Source organism: Tursiops truncatus, chromosome 3, assembly GCF_011762595.2.
Source record: "Tursiops truncatus isolate mTurTru1 chromosome 3, mTurTru1.mat.Y, whole genome shotgun sequence".
Classification (NCBI taxonomy): Eukaryota; Metazoa; Chordata; class Mammalia; order Artiodactyla; family Delphinidae; genus Tursiops; species Tursiops truncatus.
The window spans coordinates 89,139,607-89,156,886 of record NC_047036.1 but is presented as its reverse complement, the minus strand read 5'-3'; positions in this window follow the sequence as shown (position 1 = coordinate 89,156,886).

The following is a 17,280-nucleotide window of genomic DNA, read 5'->3' as shown; positions in this document are numbered from 1 at the left end:
TGCATTTTAAATTTATGATGATACTATTTTATTATGCTTATACAAAACTCATATGAATTTGAGCAACATTTAAAATATGGAAAATTTAGCAAGCCAAACTTTACTTTCAAAATGCCATTAGATAGGACTTTAATCTTATTTCTTTGAGATAACCAACGCCCTACACTTCCCAACACACAGCCCTAATACTGGATAAACAGGAAAATATTCAATTGTATATAGAACTAGGTAATAGTTCCTAGTATATGAACTTAGATCAAAGTATTTATCGCCTTACAGTAGTGATGCTATGATATAAATCAGACCACATATTTTATAAAAACTTATTCATTCAATAGTATTTACTGAGTACCTATTATGTGTTGGAATTAATATATCAGTGAACAGATAAAAAAATAAGTCAGCCATGTGGAGCTTAAATTCTAAACCAATGCAATGCTAATATCCCTGTTTTGCATTTTTTTGCATGTTAAGTATTCTGAAATTAATAATAATGATAATAATAATTTACATTTACAAAGTATAGTGTTTGACTTTTCAAAGTACTTCCAAATATGTTCTCAGCTGATTTTTACACTTCCTTGGCCTTGAAGTAAGGTTGACAGATGTTACTACCTCAGTGTTACAGATGAGGAAACTAGATGATAGATTCCCACAGCCACTGTCCTAAGACTAGTCTCATCTCTCTCCAACCTGCACAGCTGTGGGAGCGTGAGAATAAGGCAGAATAAGAGAATGAATAGGGTAAAGGAGTTTGAAATCATTGCCACGGAGAGAGGAAGCTAACTGGAAAAACATTAAGAAGCCAGGAGCAGCTGAAATTGATTACTGTGGCAGCCACTGACTATCTATCTATACTCATATTTGGTTCTTCTCTTTCCTGGCACATGGTAAGATTGCACTTCTCCAACTTCTTAAACTCACCTATGGCTATCTGAATTCCTTTGGCCAATATAAGATGAACAGAAGGCTTTCAAAGCCAGTGCATTTGCCACCATGTCTCCTTCTCCTCTGCTGCAATGACCTAGGAAGCACAAACTCAGATGTAGCCTCCATCCCCATGAGTCTCTGAATGACTAAGATGAGCAGAACCCCATTCTGGACTTGTAGCATAGACAAGAAATAAACTGTATCAAGCCATTGATATTTGAGATTTGTTGTTTATGTTTTGTTTTGCTTCATCTTGTTTCATTTTGTTTGTTACCACAACATAACCTGGTCTATCCTGATGGATAGAAAGCATGGGTTTATACTGATATCAATTTGTCTGGTTATGTAATTTCTTTTTTTACAGCTATCTCAGCAGCTCAAGTATAGGTGCAAATAGCAGGTAGTGAATTCATCCGAGGTTGGGGTTTTGTCAGGTGATGGGAAAACTATGGACCGTGATATCTAAGCTTGATTAGGAGGACATCAAGCAGGAGAAGGCCCATGAGTAGAGAGAAAGTAGACGGGTCAAGGGACTGGCTATTTTGATGAAGTGGATGATCAATTATAGAGAAAGTAAGTGAATAGTCAATCTTGAAAAATAAGGAGCTGTGATTGAAGCATAGGATGGTATAATCAGAGATTTGGGAAGTGGCAAAATTTCAGGTCATGACAGGGTACAAGATGTGAAAATGGAACTGAGTGGCTCAGCTGGAGAGAAGGAGATGTTTGAGCAAACAGCAGTCATGGGCCTGAGAGGCTGTGTGCCGGGGGACGGCTAGCCACATACACCTTTGAATTCCGTAGCACAATCACAGAAATTGGGAGAGAGAGGGAGACGGTGAGCTAGTTGCAAAAGTCACCACTTAATGAGTGAGGAGAAGCCAAAGGTGGGGATTGAGTCCAGTTGTCATGAGCTTCACAGAGACAGGAGTTTGCATTTATAAGAGACTAGAGGCAGAAGTAATGGGCTGCACACTCTGCTTCCAGTGCTGAGCTGCACGGTGTGTGGAAGAGAAGACACAGCCTCCGCTCAAAAAGGTTGCAGGACCAGTGGTTTTACAGGGTGATAGCCAAATGTCTGTGCAGGTGAAAGGATTGAGGGAAGGTTGCTTGAAGAAGTTGAGGATGTTGATTATGATTTGGGGCCATGGAAAAGGAGTTGTAAAGTGTTAAAGGAGAGTTTGGTGGGGAAGAACAGGAGATTAGAGCAGGGAAACCAACAAAGCATTATTAGAATGAAAGTTAGAGGGTGAAGCATAACTAGAAAGGTGTCCTTGGGCAGTAACCAAGGAAAATAGACATTGGATGCTGGGAGGACTTAGGTGGCTGTGATATTGTACTTTATAATAAGAAATATACCTGGTATTTAGTCTTCCTCCCTGTTTCTTCCCCAGAGCCTCTAAGGAGTTTCCTAAGACTGGAGAACAGCAACGGTATCTTTTGTTATGTTAATGAGGTGGGTTTCAGGAAGCACCTAAGAATGAGGGCTGGGGTACCAGAAAACAACCATATGATGAGAGGGTTGGAACTTTCAGTCCCACCCCTAACCTCCCAGATGGGAGAGGGGCTGGAGTCTGAATCAGTTGCCAATGGTCAATAATTTAATCAACCATGCCTATGTAATGAAGTCTCTATAAAAACCCAAAAGGACTGGGTTGGGAGAGCTTCTGGGCTGGTGAACACGTGGGCCTAGAGAGGGCGTGGAAACTCCTCAGCCCTCCCAACATACATTGCCCTATGCATCTCTTCCATCTGGATATTCATCTGTATCCTTTATCATATCCTTACTAAACTGATAAACATAAGTGTGTGTTTCCCTGAATTCTGTGAGTCTTCCTAACAAATTATCAAACCTGAGAAGGGAGTGAAGGGAACCGCTGATTTATAGCCAGTTGGTCAGAAGTGCAGATGACAACCTGGGCTCGCGGTTGGCATCTATATTTGGGGATGGAGGTGGGTCACATCTTGTAGGACTGAGCCCTTAACCTGTGGAGTCTGATGCTGCCTCTGGGTAGATAGCATCAGAATTGAGTTGAATTCTCGGATACCCTGCTGGTGTCTGAGAATTGCTTGCTGTTGTGTGGGAGCCCCACCTACCCCCACTCCAAAACACACATGTAGGAATTGGGTCCAGGAACCCCAAAAAGAGCCGTGGAGAGGTTGGAGCCAGTTAGGACAGTCTGTGTTCATTTGTGAGTTGGCAGTAGCTTTGTAGTAAGAAATGCACTTTCCTTTTTTGTGGGCATGGACCTCATACAGCTTAAAGCATGTACCTGTCAAGGGATGCTCCCGGGAGACCAATCTTTGCTATATCCAATCTCACAGAAAATGCTCAGAACTAAGTCTTGAGATTGTTTTGCACTGGTTGCTAGAATCCAGAGTCTCCAGAACACTCCAGGAAGTCATTCATCCAAACTCTTCTCGTTTATTAGATGAGAAAACTGAGGCCCTAGGAACTGCCCAGCATTGAGTTTGTAGTTTTTCATAGAACTGAGTCTATAGCACAGGTCTCCTGACCCTTGCACTCGCTCTACTCTAAACGTTCAGCCTCCTAGAAGAGCAATGTCAGGCCACTGTCACATAGTAATAGTTCATATTGACAGCTAATGTTTACTGAGAGCTCACCAATAGCCAAGCCCTGTACATGGCTTCTCATTCCCCTGACAGCTCCATGTAATGTAGGCACTAGCATTATCCCCATTCTACAGAGATGGAAAACAAGGACTGAAGAAGTTAAGTAACCAAGGCACATAGCTACAAATTGGCAGCTCTGGGATTTGAACTCCCATCCTTCCCTCCAGAGGCCTCTCCCGCAACCAATATAATATGCTTTATCATTCACTGTTACATGTGTTATGGCTTGCCCATCCCCTCCTTTTTAACAGAATTAGAAAAATAGTTTCCCCCTGCTATATATAGTCCCATATGCCAGCACCTGCTCTGCGCAGACACCTATTTAGCATGTATGTGCAAACACCTGTTTTGAGACTGACTCTTCCTAATCATCCTTGGCTATCAGTTTCTGAAGCTACCCACCTCTGAGGAATGATGCAAGAAAGGAGAAGGATAAAAATAAAAGGGTGAGGCAGTGGGTTTTTAAATTTTATTTTGATTTGTGAAATTACCATTATTATCTAAAAATAATACCTGTCTCCTCTTTCACTGGAAGAAAGTAGCAGAATGGCGTTATAGCTGCTTACATCTGTGGAATTCTTAGGTAGTCTAATTCTATGGTATAGGGAGAGCTATACCAAAATCAGCTTTGGGATAAAACTTTTCTCGCATCCAATATGCCTTGTGTTTCCTCAGGTGTCTTCAGAGATGAAGACCCTCTGACTATTGGAGAGAAGGCCTCTTGGTTGCAGACTTATCCTGCTCTTTGGCACAGGGTGGCATTTATTAAGCCAACATTTTGTGAATTCTTCCTGTGTCCCAGGCATGTGCTAGGTGCCCTTCAGGAAATCACACTTACCTGGGAAACCAAGTGGGTGATAGAAACTTGCAGTACCATGTGGTGATTTCTACATGGCAACACATGCAGAGTGCTAGGGAAACGCAGAAGAGGGGCTTGGGCATCCCCAGAAGACTTCTTTCAAGAGACGTCATGGAACCATAATGATACGAAAGCAACTATTTCCCTTCAGAGGAGCCAAATAGCAGTACCATCAGGGGATTTATTAGTTTTTATTCTTTGGAATAGGCAGGGTCACATATTGATCATGAATAGATGTTTGTATGCAGACCAGGTTACCTGCAGAGCGCACTAGAGGAAAATTGGTAAGGCAAGGTTCTAAATCCATTCTCCCAGCCTTGTCACAATGAATAAAGTTACCCTCTTTTGTTTCCCTGCCACTCTGAAGCAGTGCAGGGTTGCCTCTGAATTGTTTTAATGATGTGCTGTTTTGTTCCTGTGAGTACTCCATACTTTAGGTGCCAATTCACCTTCTCCTCTCATTAAGAAGAGTCAGGGAAAAAGAACAAGAGGAATGGCTGAACAATTGCAAATCCAGCATATTGAAAAGGTCATGGTACTACTGCATACTATTTTAATTTCTAAATGTTTTAGGCATTGTAAGTCCTTTTTGACATTCCATTCTACTAACAAATACTAAAAAGGGGCTGGGAAAGGGCACAAATTATTTCATCTGCTTGTAAAACATAATGATAAGAGTAGGAAATGGTGCCCAATTAATCCACGTTTTTTGTAGCATTTCACTTGGAGGCCTGTTTTGGACATGCCTTGCTGTGAGAAAGGTAACAGGTATGACCTAGTGGTGTTTACCACAGTGATAAAGTAGAAACTAGGCATCCCTCTAAATAAGCTAGCATTTTAACTTTCTCTTCTTCTTACATATATTTACTAGTCTTCATCAACCATCTATTGAGTGACTGATTTACTTTCAGGAAACTTTCAACTAGAACACTAGTAATTAACATTTACCCAGAGTTAGCGCTTTACAAAATGCACGTGGCAGACACCGTTGATTACCTTATCCAACCTTCTTTTCCCAGCTCTCTCCAGCTATAGAGGCTGAAAAGCCAAATACTTGTTTAGCCTCCCAGGTGTAGACGTGGCCATGCCACTTAGTTCTGGAGACTATACAATATAAGTGCAAGTCTGCTGCGAGAGTTCTGAGAAGACGGGAACAGACAAAGCTCATGGATACTTCTCCCTTTTATTTCTGCGTGTAACTTGGCAATATCTAGAGATCCAGCAGCCAGGCTGTGAGCATGAAGCAATCAGCCCACTTTGCTAAGGAAGTTGAAATGGAAAGATAAAAGGATCCTGAGACACTGGTGATGTCATGGAGCTGATATACCTGCCAACCTACCTGCAGATGTCTCGTTATAAGAAAAAAAAATTGTTGTTTGAAGTATTAGAATTTTGGGGCTTCCCTGGTGACGCAGTGGTTGGGAGTCCGCCTGCCGATGCAGGGGACGCGGGTTCGTGCCCCGGTATGGGAAGATCCCACATGCCGCGGAGCGGCTGGGCCCGTGGGCCATGGCCGCTGGGTCTGCGCATCCTGAGCCTGTGCTCCACAACAGGAGAGGCGACAACAGTGAGAGCCCCGCGTACTGCAAAAAAAAAAAAAAAAAAAAAAGTATTAGAATTTTAATTTTCTGTTGCTTGTAGCTGAAAATATTTCTGACTGATGAAATGCTTTTATAGACAATATCTCATTTGAGCTTCATGATAAATCTGTAGTAGATTCTCATTATCCTTATTTTACCAATGGAAAGAGGGAAATGAATGGAGTGTCAGTTAAGAGCACATGAGAAAAAGGCAGGCCAGGGCTTAAGTACTGGAAATCCCAAATTCTCTGTGCTTTTTCCACCATTCTTCTATCCCTAACTGTGATAAAAATTTGAACTTTCATGAGAAAGGAAGACAATCCATTAAACAGTTATTTGATCTATTAAGAGACTTCAGGTTCTTCTCTCCCTCTTCATCTGCTAAAGTATTAGTGCATCATGCTTTTGCTTCCTCTGTTTGAGTGTCTTATTTGCATAATATTTTTCCTGCAAAGTTAAAATTAAATTAGAGCTAGGAATATGAAAAATATCTGAGTGTAGAAAACACCAATGAACCTTTCTCATAAACAGAAAGATGGACAGTATTACAAATATAGCTTTTGGAATTGAAGGTAGCTTCTTTTTCCTTTTTAACTTAAAGGTGAACAGTCTCAAAATGAGCAGTTGATTCTCCTACAGTTCACACTGTTAGTGGCCCATCCCCAATCCTTTCTCCTTTACCTTGCTGCCAGAGCAAGGTGGTTGGGTTTCTATCTGTCTTCCAAATGACTAAAGAAAGGGATCCTGTCCCCAGCTATAAGGCTTCTGTCAATCAGTCATAGCAGCTCCATTCCCCTTGCCAGTGTTGGCCTAGGGTGGACATGTGACCTAGTAATAAAACATGAGAAAAGGTCTAGAAAAGATGGTTTCCACTTTGTCTGGACATTACCAGACTGGCTATAACTCTTACCTTATGACAAGACAAATCCAATTCACTATGCATAGCAGAGTGACAAAATGGAAAGAACCTGGATCCTTCATGATAGTATGTAGCCACTGAATTTAACCTTGGAGTGTCCCTACCTTTGGGCTTCTTGTTGTGCCAGAAAAAAATTTTTTAATTATTTAAGCAAAGCTGAGTCAGCTGAAGGAGTAGGTAACTGCATAGTGTCCTCATCTCGGTGGACATTTGGCCCTATTTGGAAGCACAGCAGGATAGTTGCCATCTGTGGCCACTGGGTCCCAGACAACATTGGAAGACTCCTTCTAGGCAAGGCCTGAAATTTTCTCTGCATCCTGTTTCTCCCAGGTGGTCTGAACGTTCATGACTGCTGTACACAGTAGTAATAGTGTGACCCCAGACTGGGGACATTCAACAAAGACAAACTGAAAAATCAGACCTAATTAATGTGAACTGGGTTTTCTTAAAGTAGAATTGTTAATGCTGTTAACTGAATTGAGTGTGTTCTGGAAAATGCTTCATGTTGTACACCAATGTCTAAACATTTATCTTTTTCAGAATGAATAGTACTTTGGGATTTTGCTGTCTGGAAAACAGTATTATGTAGAATATAAGAGTCTGGGTTCTGAGCGCAGGCTGTCAGAATTCAACTTCCATATCTCTCATTAACCAGATGCGTGACATGGAGCAAGTTACACTATGTCTCTGTGCCCTAGTTTCCCCATCTGTAAAATGGCTATAATAATAGCACCTACCTTGTGGGATTTTTGTGACGGTCTATCAGTTTTCATCATATAATAGGCTATAAGCCATTGTTAGCTATTTTTATTATTTCCTGAGTGAATTGCAAGCATCCTATCTTTCTTCCCTTTTTGGTTGATAAGTAATCCTTTTGCTTGAATTTGGGGGGTTTTCCATGACTCTTTCTGGAAAATTTTGACTCTAATATGATTTCCTAATTCTTTCAGAATGATAGGAGAAAATAGTGTCTTGAAAACTAATTATGCTATATTCTAATTTTTTATAATTAATATTGTTGCTACTAATACCATCACTACTCCAAAAAATGCTTTTGATCACAGAATCCTTATGATTTGTAACCTGGTAAACAAATCCTGGATTATCTTAATTTTTAAGGCTAAGTGATACTGATTTCAGTAAATAACTCCAATAATCTCCCTGTCTTTAGCTCATATTTCTCAGTGACTCAGTATACTTGTGGTAGCTCTCATTCACCTGTACACTGTAATTTTAAAATTTCCCCTCACAGTGCAGCTAAGACCCTCACAAATGCTTTCTCAGTGGGGTGTCTTTCCTCAACAGTCTAGTATTTTATTCTTCTTTGCATATAATTTAATTTTACTCTTTTTAGAGAATTATCTCTAAGTATCCTGTGAACAAAAGATTCTGGAAGGAAAATTATGGTACCTGGGTTTTCTTTTTTAGCATTTGAACTGCAGAATTCTATAGCAGCATACATACTCTTGTTTGTTACCTTATCTGCAGAAAACAGTACTCATGCTTTCAGATAAGCCCACTGGATGTATTGGTGTTTAAATCATAATTATGATGTGAAGATTAATCTCTGACTTTCTTGATTATATTTTTCTTTGATATAGCTTCACTTTATTTTTTTTTTCATAATTTCTCTACCATAAATAAACTTATAACTACGGAGATCCTTTTCCTACATAAAAATCCTTTACTTATTTATTCATTCAAAAATTTGCTGCTGGGCTTCCCTGGTGGAACAGTGGTTGAGAGTCCTCCTGCCGATGCAGGGGACACGGGTTCGTGCCCCGGTCCGGGAAGATCCCACGTGCCGCGGAGCGGCTAGGCCCGTGAGCCATGGCCGCTGAGCCTGCGCGTTCAGAGCCTGTGCTCCGCAACGGGAGAGGCCACAACAGTGAGAGGCCCGCGTACCGAAAAAAAAAAAAAAAAAAAAAAAAAATTTGCTGCTTGCTCTAGCAGGGACACAAAGATGAAGAGAACATAGGCTATTTTCTATATTAATAAAACATTAATAATGAAAATATTCATGATCACCTCTTAACTATTAGAGTACAGAAGGATGGCATATACAAATACTACTTAAATAAAATGAAAATGTTTTATTAAATCACTAGCTTTACAAGAAATAGCTTTTTCTAAATGTTAAGATTAAAAAACAAAAGCTGTACTCTATTGTATTTCAATGTCCTGAAGAAAAATCAGGGGCTGATTGAAGAATGATTCCAAAAGAAGTTCGGATTAAGAAGATACAAACTGGTTGCCAAAGGTAGAAATTCTATTCATGGTAAAGTGACAGAGAAGGTGAAATAACTTTAAAATCATGCAACAGACACATGAAAGGGGAAGCAGAGTTACAAATTACAAATATTTCTTAATAGAAGGAACAGAGAAAAATGGCCACATTTTCCCCTATGACAGAGCGGAAACAGCTGAGAGAACCTGAGAGACTCAGTAGATAACAAATAACATGAGATTATCTTTGAGAGATTTAGAACATTAATTAAAGTCACCATCCTGGAAGCAAGGAAAACTGGCTACAGGCACAGTTTTAACTCCAGAGTGAGTTAGTCCCAGAGGATCTGATCCTAGAGGAAGGAAGAGAGAATAAAATGATGGTGATGATGATGATAAAGATAGGGCACCTCTTATGTAACAGGCACCATCTCTGTGCTTACCTGTCATTTCATATACTTCTCTGAATGATCCATAGAGACCATTGTTCCTAATGTTTTACTATAGGATAAAACCAAGGAGCAGAGTGGTGATGAGATTTGCACAAAGTCTCTATTAGATTATAACCTGTGGTTTGGTAATTCCTCTAACCTGTCTCACTTGGAACACCCCTTCAATGCTTCTCCATCCTTTCTTTCCACCTCACTTGTAACTCTGCATCCTTTGGAAGGATACCCTTCCAGGTCCAGCCAGAGTCAGTAAGGGGACATTTATAAAATACAGCAGACCTCTCAGGATATAGGAGCTTATCTCTGCCTGTGCAAGAAGCAGATAGATCCTGACTCCTGTTGCAGCAATACTCATGCAAAATTATTGCAGCTACCAAAGAGAACAGATCTTATTCAGGGTCCGATCACCCAGTCTGTGGATTGAGAATTATGATAAATCTTTGTCAACAATGTTACTTTGAATTCACAGAGAACCTTTCATCTGCAAGGGCTTTATAGTTAAGAGATGAGTGATTGCCCAGATTTTTAGCAAATTCTCTGTTGGAGTTGAGAAAATAAATTACAGTTATGGATTTCCATATCATATTTTATGTGCAGTATATTTACAATAATTCCTACTTTCCATCCTGTACCTTTTTAACTATATAATAAAGTTTAAAGCACTACAGTCATTCTTTTAGTTGACAGTTGGCAACATAGTTTTGCACATTTTAAGTTTCTATAAATTAATAAAAATAATAACAACTAATGTTTGTATAGCACTTGCAATTTATAGTTCTCTTTTCCAGGCAGATAAAAATATTGTTTCATTTTTCAGATAAGAAAACTAAAATGGAAGAGTTTAGTGATATACCCAGGTTCACCTAGAGTTAAGCCCGGTCCTTCCAAACTGTACATCATAAGATTTTTCTCCTGCCTCACACTGCCCTCAGTTCCAAGTGTGTGATATATTCCTTAGATTGTGAGTTAGCTCCTCAAGTCAGCAGTATTGCCTGGAAATAGGTGTTCACACTGTTTGTTTAATGACTACTGAATAGGAATGTATTTTTACTCAAGTTTCTATTTAGTTCATTTCCATATTTCCTATCAAAAGCACCTTTCTGCAATAAGTACAGGCCTACCTGTATAGATAGAAAATGAGGTCCAGGGAGGTTAATTAAGTGCCTAGAGCCATATAAGTGATTTACTACAGAACAAGAAACACTGAGCTCCAATTCTGTCTAGTCTGAGTCTATCTTTGCCTTTCTCAGTGTAAAATGTCAGTTTCTGTCTAGCCTGCTCTGTTTTTCAGTGCATGCACTTTCCTGGTCATAAATGTTTGCTTTCTAGGATGCCTAACCAAAAGCACATTTAATGGAAGAGCATAACATATACTATATAAGAAAGACAGTATTTGTTGTTGACTGTTTTCCATTTGTATCTCAAAATCTCAATCTAACTGGCTGGCAAGAATTATTAATGATCAAGTTTCAGGCAAACAACTCCATTTAAAATATTGCTCACATTTTAAAAAAATTGACTTAAGAAAAGGAACCAGATATAGATTTTAAAAGTAAAGGTAAATAATTCCATGTGATTGCATATAGATAGTGGCAATATACCATTAAATGTAAGACACTATTTGGCTTTGTATAAAAAAATAGGATGAAAAACTGGGGAATAAGTATGACTAGTAAGAAAAATTCCAGCTCTATGAGACATAAAAATTCATATGTAAATAACAATAGGAAAAAATGCATCTTTTTCATAAGCAGGTAATAAAATCTTATCTTAATAGAGTGAGTAGCAATCAAGATGACCCAAATTAATTTTCTAAAAAAGAAAAGTTGGGAGTTCATCCTAAAATTTTATTAAAAATAACACTTAAATAATGATGAAGTATAATAAATTTAGTATGTCTTTTTTTCCTCTTATTAGTGAACTAGAATTTACACATAGAATAAAAATGTCATGTCTCCTATGGCTTATTGATTGCTTTTCTGCCAGTCACTTTTATTTTCCTCTAACTGAAATTCTATTAAAAATGGTATCTGGTATAAATGGAATTTTACTTTTTTATCAAAGGAAGGCGATTTCATTTTCTACCTCAGAGAGAATCCAATGTAAGATAGAGCCAGCATAATTATATACATACTTTTATAACTTCAATATCATAATATTTTGATTTTGCTTTATATCACACACTTTCCCAGCTGGTGGGCAGCTTCTGTTTTTAGCTTTGTGGATTATATTAGTAACAGGGGAAAGAGTTATCATACACATTGTGAAACTAATGAAACCAACATTCTGAGTCATTTGAGGATACAATAATACATCTGTTTGATAGTCTTTGACTTGCTTTGTTATAACTCTTTGTACTCAGGTGCAGTGTCACTTATAATTATTCATAGCATGCTGGTGCTTAGGCAGCAGTGGCAGAATATAAGTACAAGGTGGGTATCCAGGAAAGGGGAAGGACCAATGAGGAAGATAGATACCAAGATATGAGTCAAACCATATGATGCTAACAGAGGTCCACACGGTCAGGACAGTCAGGGGAGCAGATGACAAGAAAGCAGGAAGGCAGCACAGGGAACACCTGGAGAGCCTTCCTCAGGGTCAAATAAGGTTTAAGAGAAGAGGCAACTTCCTACTTCAGTTTTAGGAGTCTACTGTTCTCATGGGAGCTAATTCTTCAATACAGTGCATATGAATCCCCTGGGGATCATTTAAAATGCAGATTCTGATTCAAGAGGTCTGAGATAAGGCCTAGGGTTTCCATTTCTAGCAAACTTCTAGATGATACTGATGCTGCTGGTACAGGGATCATATATTATACAGCAGAGTCTTAGACTAACCCGGAGATAAGCAAAGCAGATAACTGGAAAGCTAGCTAGAGTGAGGAGTATGGGGTTGGGGAGCAAGTGTGGTTCCTAACAAAGGCAGTATTTGCAAATTTAATGTATTTCAGGTGAAAAAGCAAGCTTTGTTGGTGGCTGCTTGTTATATGCTGAATTGCCCCCCAAAAAGATACTGTTGAAGTCCTAAGCCGCAGTACCTCAGAATGTGATCTTATTTGGAAATAGGGTCTCTACAAAGGTAATCAAGTTCAAATGAGGTCATTAGGATGAGACCTAATCCAATATGACTGGTGTCCTTATAAAAAGGGAAAATTTGGACACAAAGATAGACATACATGATGTGAAGACACACAGGGAGAAGGTGACCATGTGACTGGAGTGATGGATCAATAAGCCAATGAACACCAAGGACTGCCAGCAAACACCAGAAGCTAGACGAAGCAAGGCAGGATTCTTCCCTACAGCTATCATGGAGCCTGGCCCTGACAACACCTTAATTTCAGACTTCTAGCCGCCTTAACTGTGAGACAGTAAATTTCTGTTGTTTTAAGTTACGCAGTTTTTGATATTTTGTTACGGCAGCCCAGTACATGGCTAAATAATAAGAATATTGACTTGCCACATTATTTTGAACTGAAGTATAACTGACTTACAATACTATATTAGTTTCAAGTGTACAGCATAGTGATTCAATATCTTTATACATTACAAGTCTAGTTATCATCTGTCACCGTATAAATTTATTACAGTATTATTGACTATATTCCCTATGTTGTAAATTACATCCCCATGACTTATTTGTTGTATAACTTCTTAATCTCCATCACCTATGTCCTTCAGCAACCCACCCCCCCCCCCCGCCCTGCACTGGCAACCACCAGTTTGTTCTTTATATCTATGACTCTGTTTTTGTTTTATGTTTATTTGTTTGTTTTGTTTTTTAGATTCCACATATAAGTGAAATTATACAGTATTTGTTTTACTCTGACTTATTTCGTTTAGCATAATACCCTCTAGGTCTATCCATGTTCTCACAAATGGCAAGATTTCATTCTTTTTGTGGCTGAGTAATATTCCACTGTGTATATACACCACTTCTTCTTTATCCACTTATCCATTTATGGGCACTTAGTCTGTTCCCATATCTTGGCTGTTGTAAATAATGCTGCAATGAATAGGGGAGTGAATATATCTTTTCAAATTAATGTTTTTATTTTCTCCAGAAAAATAGAAGAAGAGTTACTGGATTGTATGGCAGTTATGCTTTCAATTTTTTGAGGAACCCACATACTCTATAGTGGCTGTAACAATTTACATTCTCACTAACAGTACACAAGTGTTCCCTTTTCTCCACATCCTCACCAACACTTGTATTTCTTGTCTTTTTGATAATAGCTATTTTGATAGGTGTGAAGTGGTATCTTGTGATTTTGATTTGCATTTCCCTAATGATTAGTGATGTTGAGCATCTTTTCATGTGTCTTTTGGACATCTCTATGTCTTCTTTAGGAACATGTCTATTCAGGTCCTCTGCCCATTTTTTAAATTAGGTTGTTTGTTTTTTGGATGTTGAGTTGTATCAGTTCCTTTTATATTTTGGATATTAAACCTTTATCAAATATATCATTTGCAAATATCTTCTGCCATGGAGAAGGCTGGCTTTTCATTTTGTTGATAATTTTCTTCATTATGTGAAGATTTTTAGTGGTAGTCCCATTTGTTTAGTTTTGCTTCTGTTTCCCTTGCCTTGAGGAGACATCCAAAAAATATTGCTAAACCAATGTCAAAGAATGAGCTGCATATGTGTTCTTCTAGGATTTTAATGGTTTTAGGTCTTACATTTAAGTCTTTAATTCATTTTGGGTTTATTTTGGTATATGGTGTGAGAAAGTAGTCCAGTTTGATTCTTTCAGATGTAGTTGTCCATTTTTCCCAATTTATTGAAGAAGCTGTTTTTCCCCATTGTATGTTCTTGCCTCCTTTGTTGTAGATTAATTGACCATATAAACATGGGTTTATTTCTGCATTCTCTATTACCTTCCATTGATCTATGTGTCTGTTTTTGTGCCAGCTCCATACTGTTTTGATGACTGTAGGTTTCTAGTATAGCTTGAAATCAGGGAGCATACCTCCAGCTTCAATCTTCTTTCTCAGTATTGTTTTGGCTATTTGGGGTCTTTTGTGTTTCCATACAAATTTTAGAATTATTTGTTCAAGTTCCATGAAAAATGCTATTGATATTTTTATAGGAATTGCACTGAATCTATAGATGCCTACAGTAGTATGATCCTTTTAACAACATTAATTCTACCTATCCAGGAGTGTGACATAGCTTTCCATTTCTTTGTGTTGTCTTCAGTGTCTTTCAAGAATGTCATAGTTTTCTGAGTATAGGTCTTTTACCTCTTCAGTTGGATTTATTCCTAGGTATTTTATACTTTTCAATGCAATTGTAAATAGGATTGTTTTCTTCATTTTTTTTTGATAGTTTCTTGTTGTTGTATAAAAATTACAATAGATTTTAGTAGAGATTTCAGTCTCTATTTCATTTACTTCTGCTCTGATTTTATTATTTCTTTCTATCTAGTAACTTTGGGCTGTTATTTGGTTTTCTTTTTCTAGTTCCTTTAGATGTAAGTTTAGATTGTTTATTTGAGATTTTGTTTCCTGAGGTAGGCTTATATCACTGTAAACTTCCCTCTTAGAACCGCTTTTGCTGTGTCCCAAATATTTTGGATTGTTGTATTTCTGTTTTCATTTGTCTCCAGGTATTTTTTTATATCTTCTTTGACTTCTTCAGTGAATTATTGTTTATTAAGTAGCATATTGTTTAGCCTCCATGTGTTTGTGCTTTTTGCAGTTTTTTTTTCTTGTAGTTGATTTCTAGTCTAATACTGTTGTGGTTGAAAAAGATGCTTGATAAAATTTCAATCTTCTTAAATTTACTGAGAATTATTTTGTGGCCTAGCATGTATATGATCTATTCTGGAGAATGTTCCATGCACTTGAAAAGAATGTGTATTCTGCTGCTTTCAGGTGGAATGTTTTACAAATAAATAAATGAGTGTGTGTGTGTTATATATACCCACAAATATATATATTCATCTGCTCTAATGTGTCATATAAGGCCAGGGTTTCCATATTGATTTTCTGTCTGGGTAATCTATCCATTGATGTAAGTGGGGTGTTAAAGTTCCCTACTATTATTGTGTTACTGTCAATTTCTTCCTTTGCCCCTGTTAATATTTGCTTTGTGTGTTTAGGGGCTCATGCATTGGTGCATATGTATTTATAATTGTTATTTCTTCTTGTTGAATTTATCCCTTGATCATTATGTAATGTCCTTCTTTGACTCTTGTTACACTATTTGTTTTAAAGTCTGTTTTGTCTGATATAAGCATTGCTACTCCAGCTTTCCTTTTGTTTCCATTTGCATCGAATACCTTTCTCCATCCCTTCACTTTCAGTCTCTGTGTGTCTTTAGATCCAAAGTATGTCTCTTATACACAGCATATATATGGGTCTTGTTTTTGTATCCATTCAGCCATTCTATATCTTTTGATTGGAGCATTTACATTTAAAGTGATTATTGATAGGTATGTTCTTATTGCCATTTGGTAACTGTTTGGGGGTTGTTTTGTAGGTCTTTTTTGTTTCTTCTTTTGCTTTTTTCCTTATGATTTGATGCCTATCTTTAGTGTTATGTTTTAACTCCTTTCTTTTTTGTGTGTGTATCTTTTATAGATTTTTCATTTATGGTTACAATGAGGTTCATATATGACTAGATATAAATATATATATATATATGATTATTTTAAGTTGATGGTCTATTAAGTTTGAATGCATTCTGACAATCCTGCATTTTTATTCCCCCTTACAAAGTTTAATGTTTTTGACATCATATTTTTTTCCCCATTTTTTGCTTTTTTTTTAAATTGAAGTATAGTTGGTTTACAAGGTTGTGTTAGTTTCTGGTGTACAGCAAAGTGATTCCGTTTTATATATATATTCTTTTTCATATTATTATACTTTACATTATGGTTTATTACAGGATATTGAATATAGTTCCCTGTGCTATACAGTAGGACCTTGTTGTTTATCTATTTTATATATAGTAGTTTGTATCTGCTGATCCCAAACTCCTAATTTATCTGACCCCCACCCACCCCCTTTCCCCTTTGGTAACCATAAGTTTGTTTCCTATGTCTGTGAGTCTGTTTCTGTTTTATAAGGAAGTTCATTTGTATCATATTTTAGATGCCACATGTAAGTGATATCATATGGTATTTTTCTTTCTCTGACTTACTTCACTTAGTATGATAATCTGTAGGTCCATTCTTGTTGCTGCAAATGGCATTATTTCATTCTTTTTATGGTTGAGTAGTATTCCGTTGTATATATAAGCCACAACTCCTTTATCCATTCATCTGTCGATGGACATTTAGGTTGCTTCCATGTCTTGGCTATTGTAAATGTTGCTGCTATGAACATTGGGGTGCATGTATCTCTTCAAATTAGAGTCTTCTATGGATATACGCCCAGGAGTCAGATAGCTAGATCATATGGCAACTCTATTCTTAGTTTTTTAAGAAACCTCCATACTGTTTTCCATAGTGGCTGCACCAATTTACATTCCCAGCAACAGTGAAGGAAGGTTCCCTTTTCTCCACACCCTCTCTAGTGTTTATTTTCATACACTTTTTGATGATGGCCAGTGTGAGGTGATGTCTCATTGTAGTTTTGATTTGTATTTCTCTAATAATTAGCAATGTTGAACATCTTTTCATGTGCCTTTTGGCCATGACATCCTATTGACATCCTATTTTATACCTTTTTGTTTTAT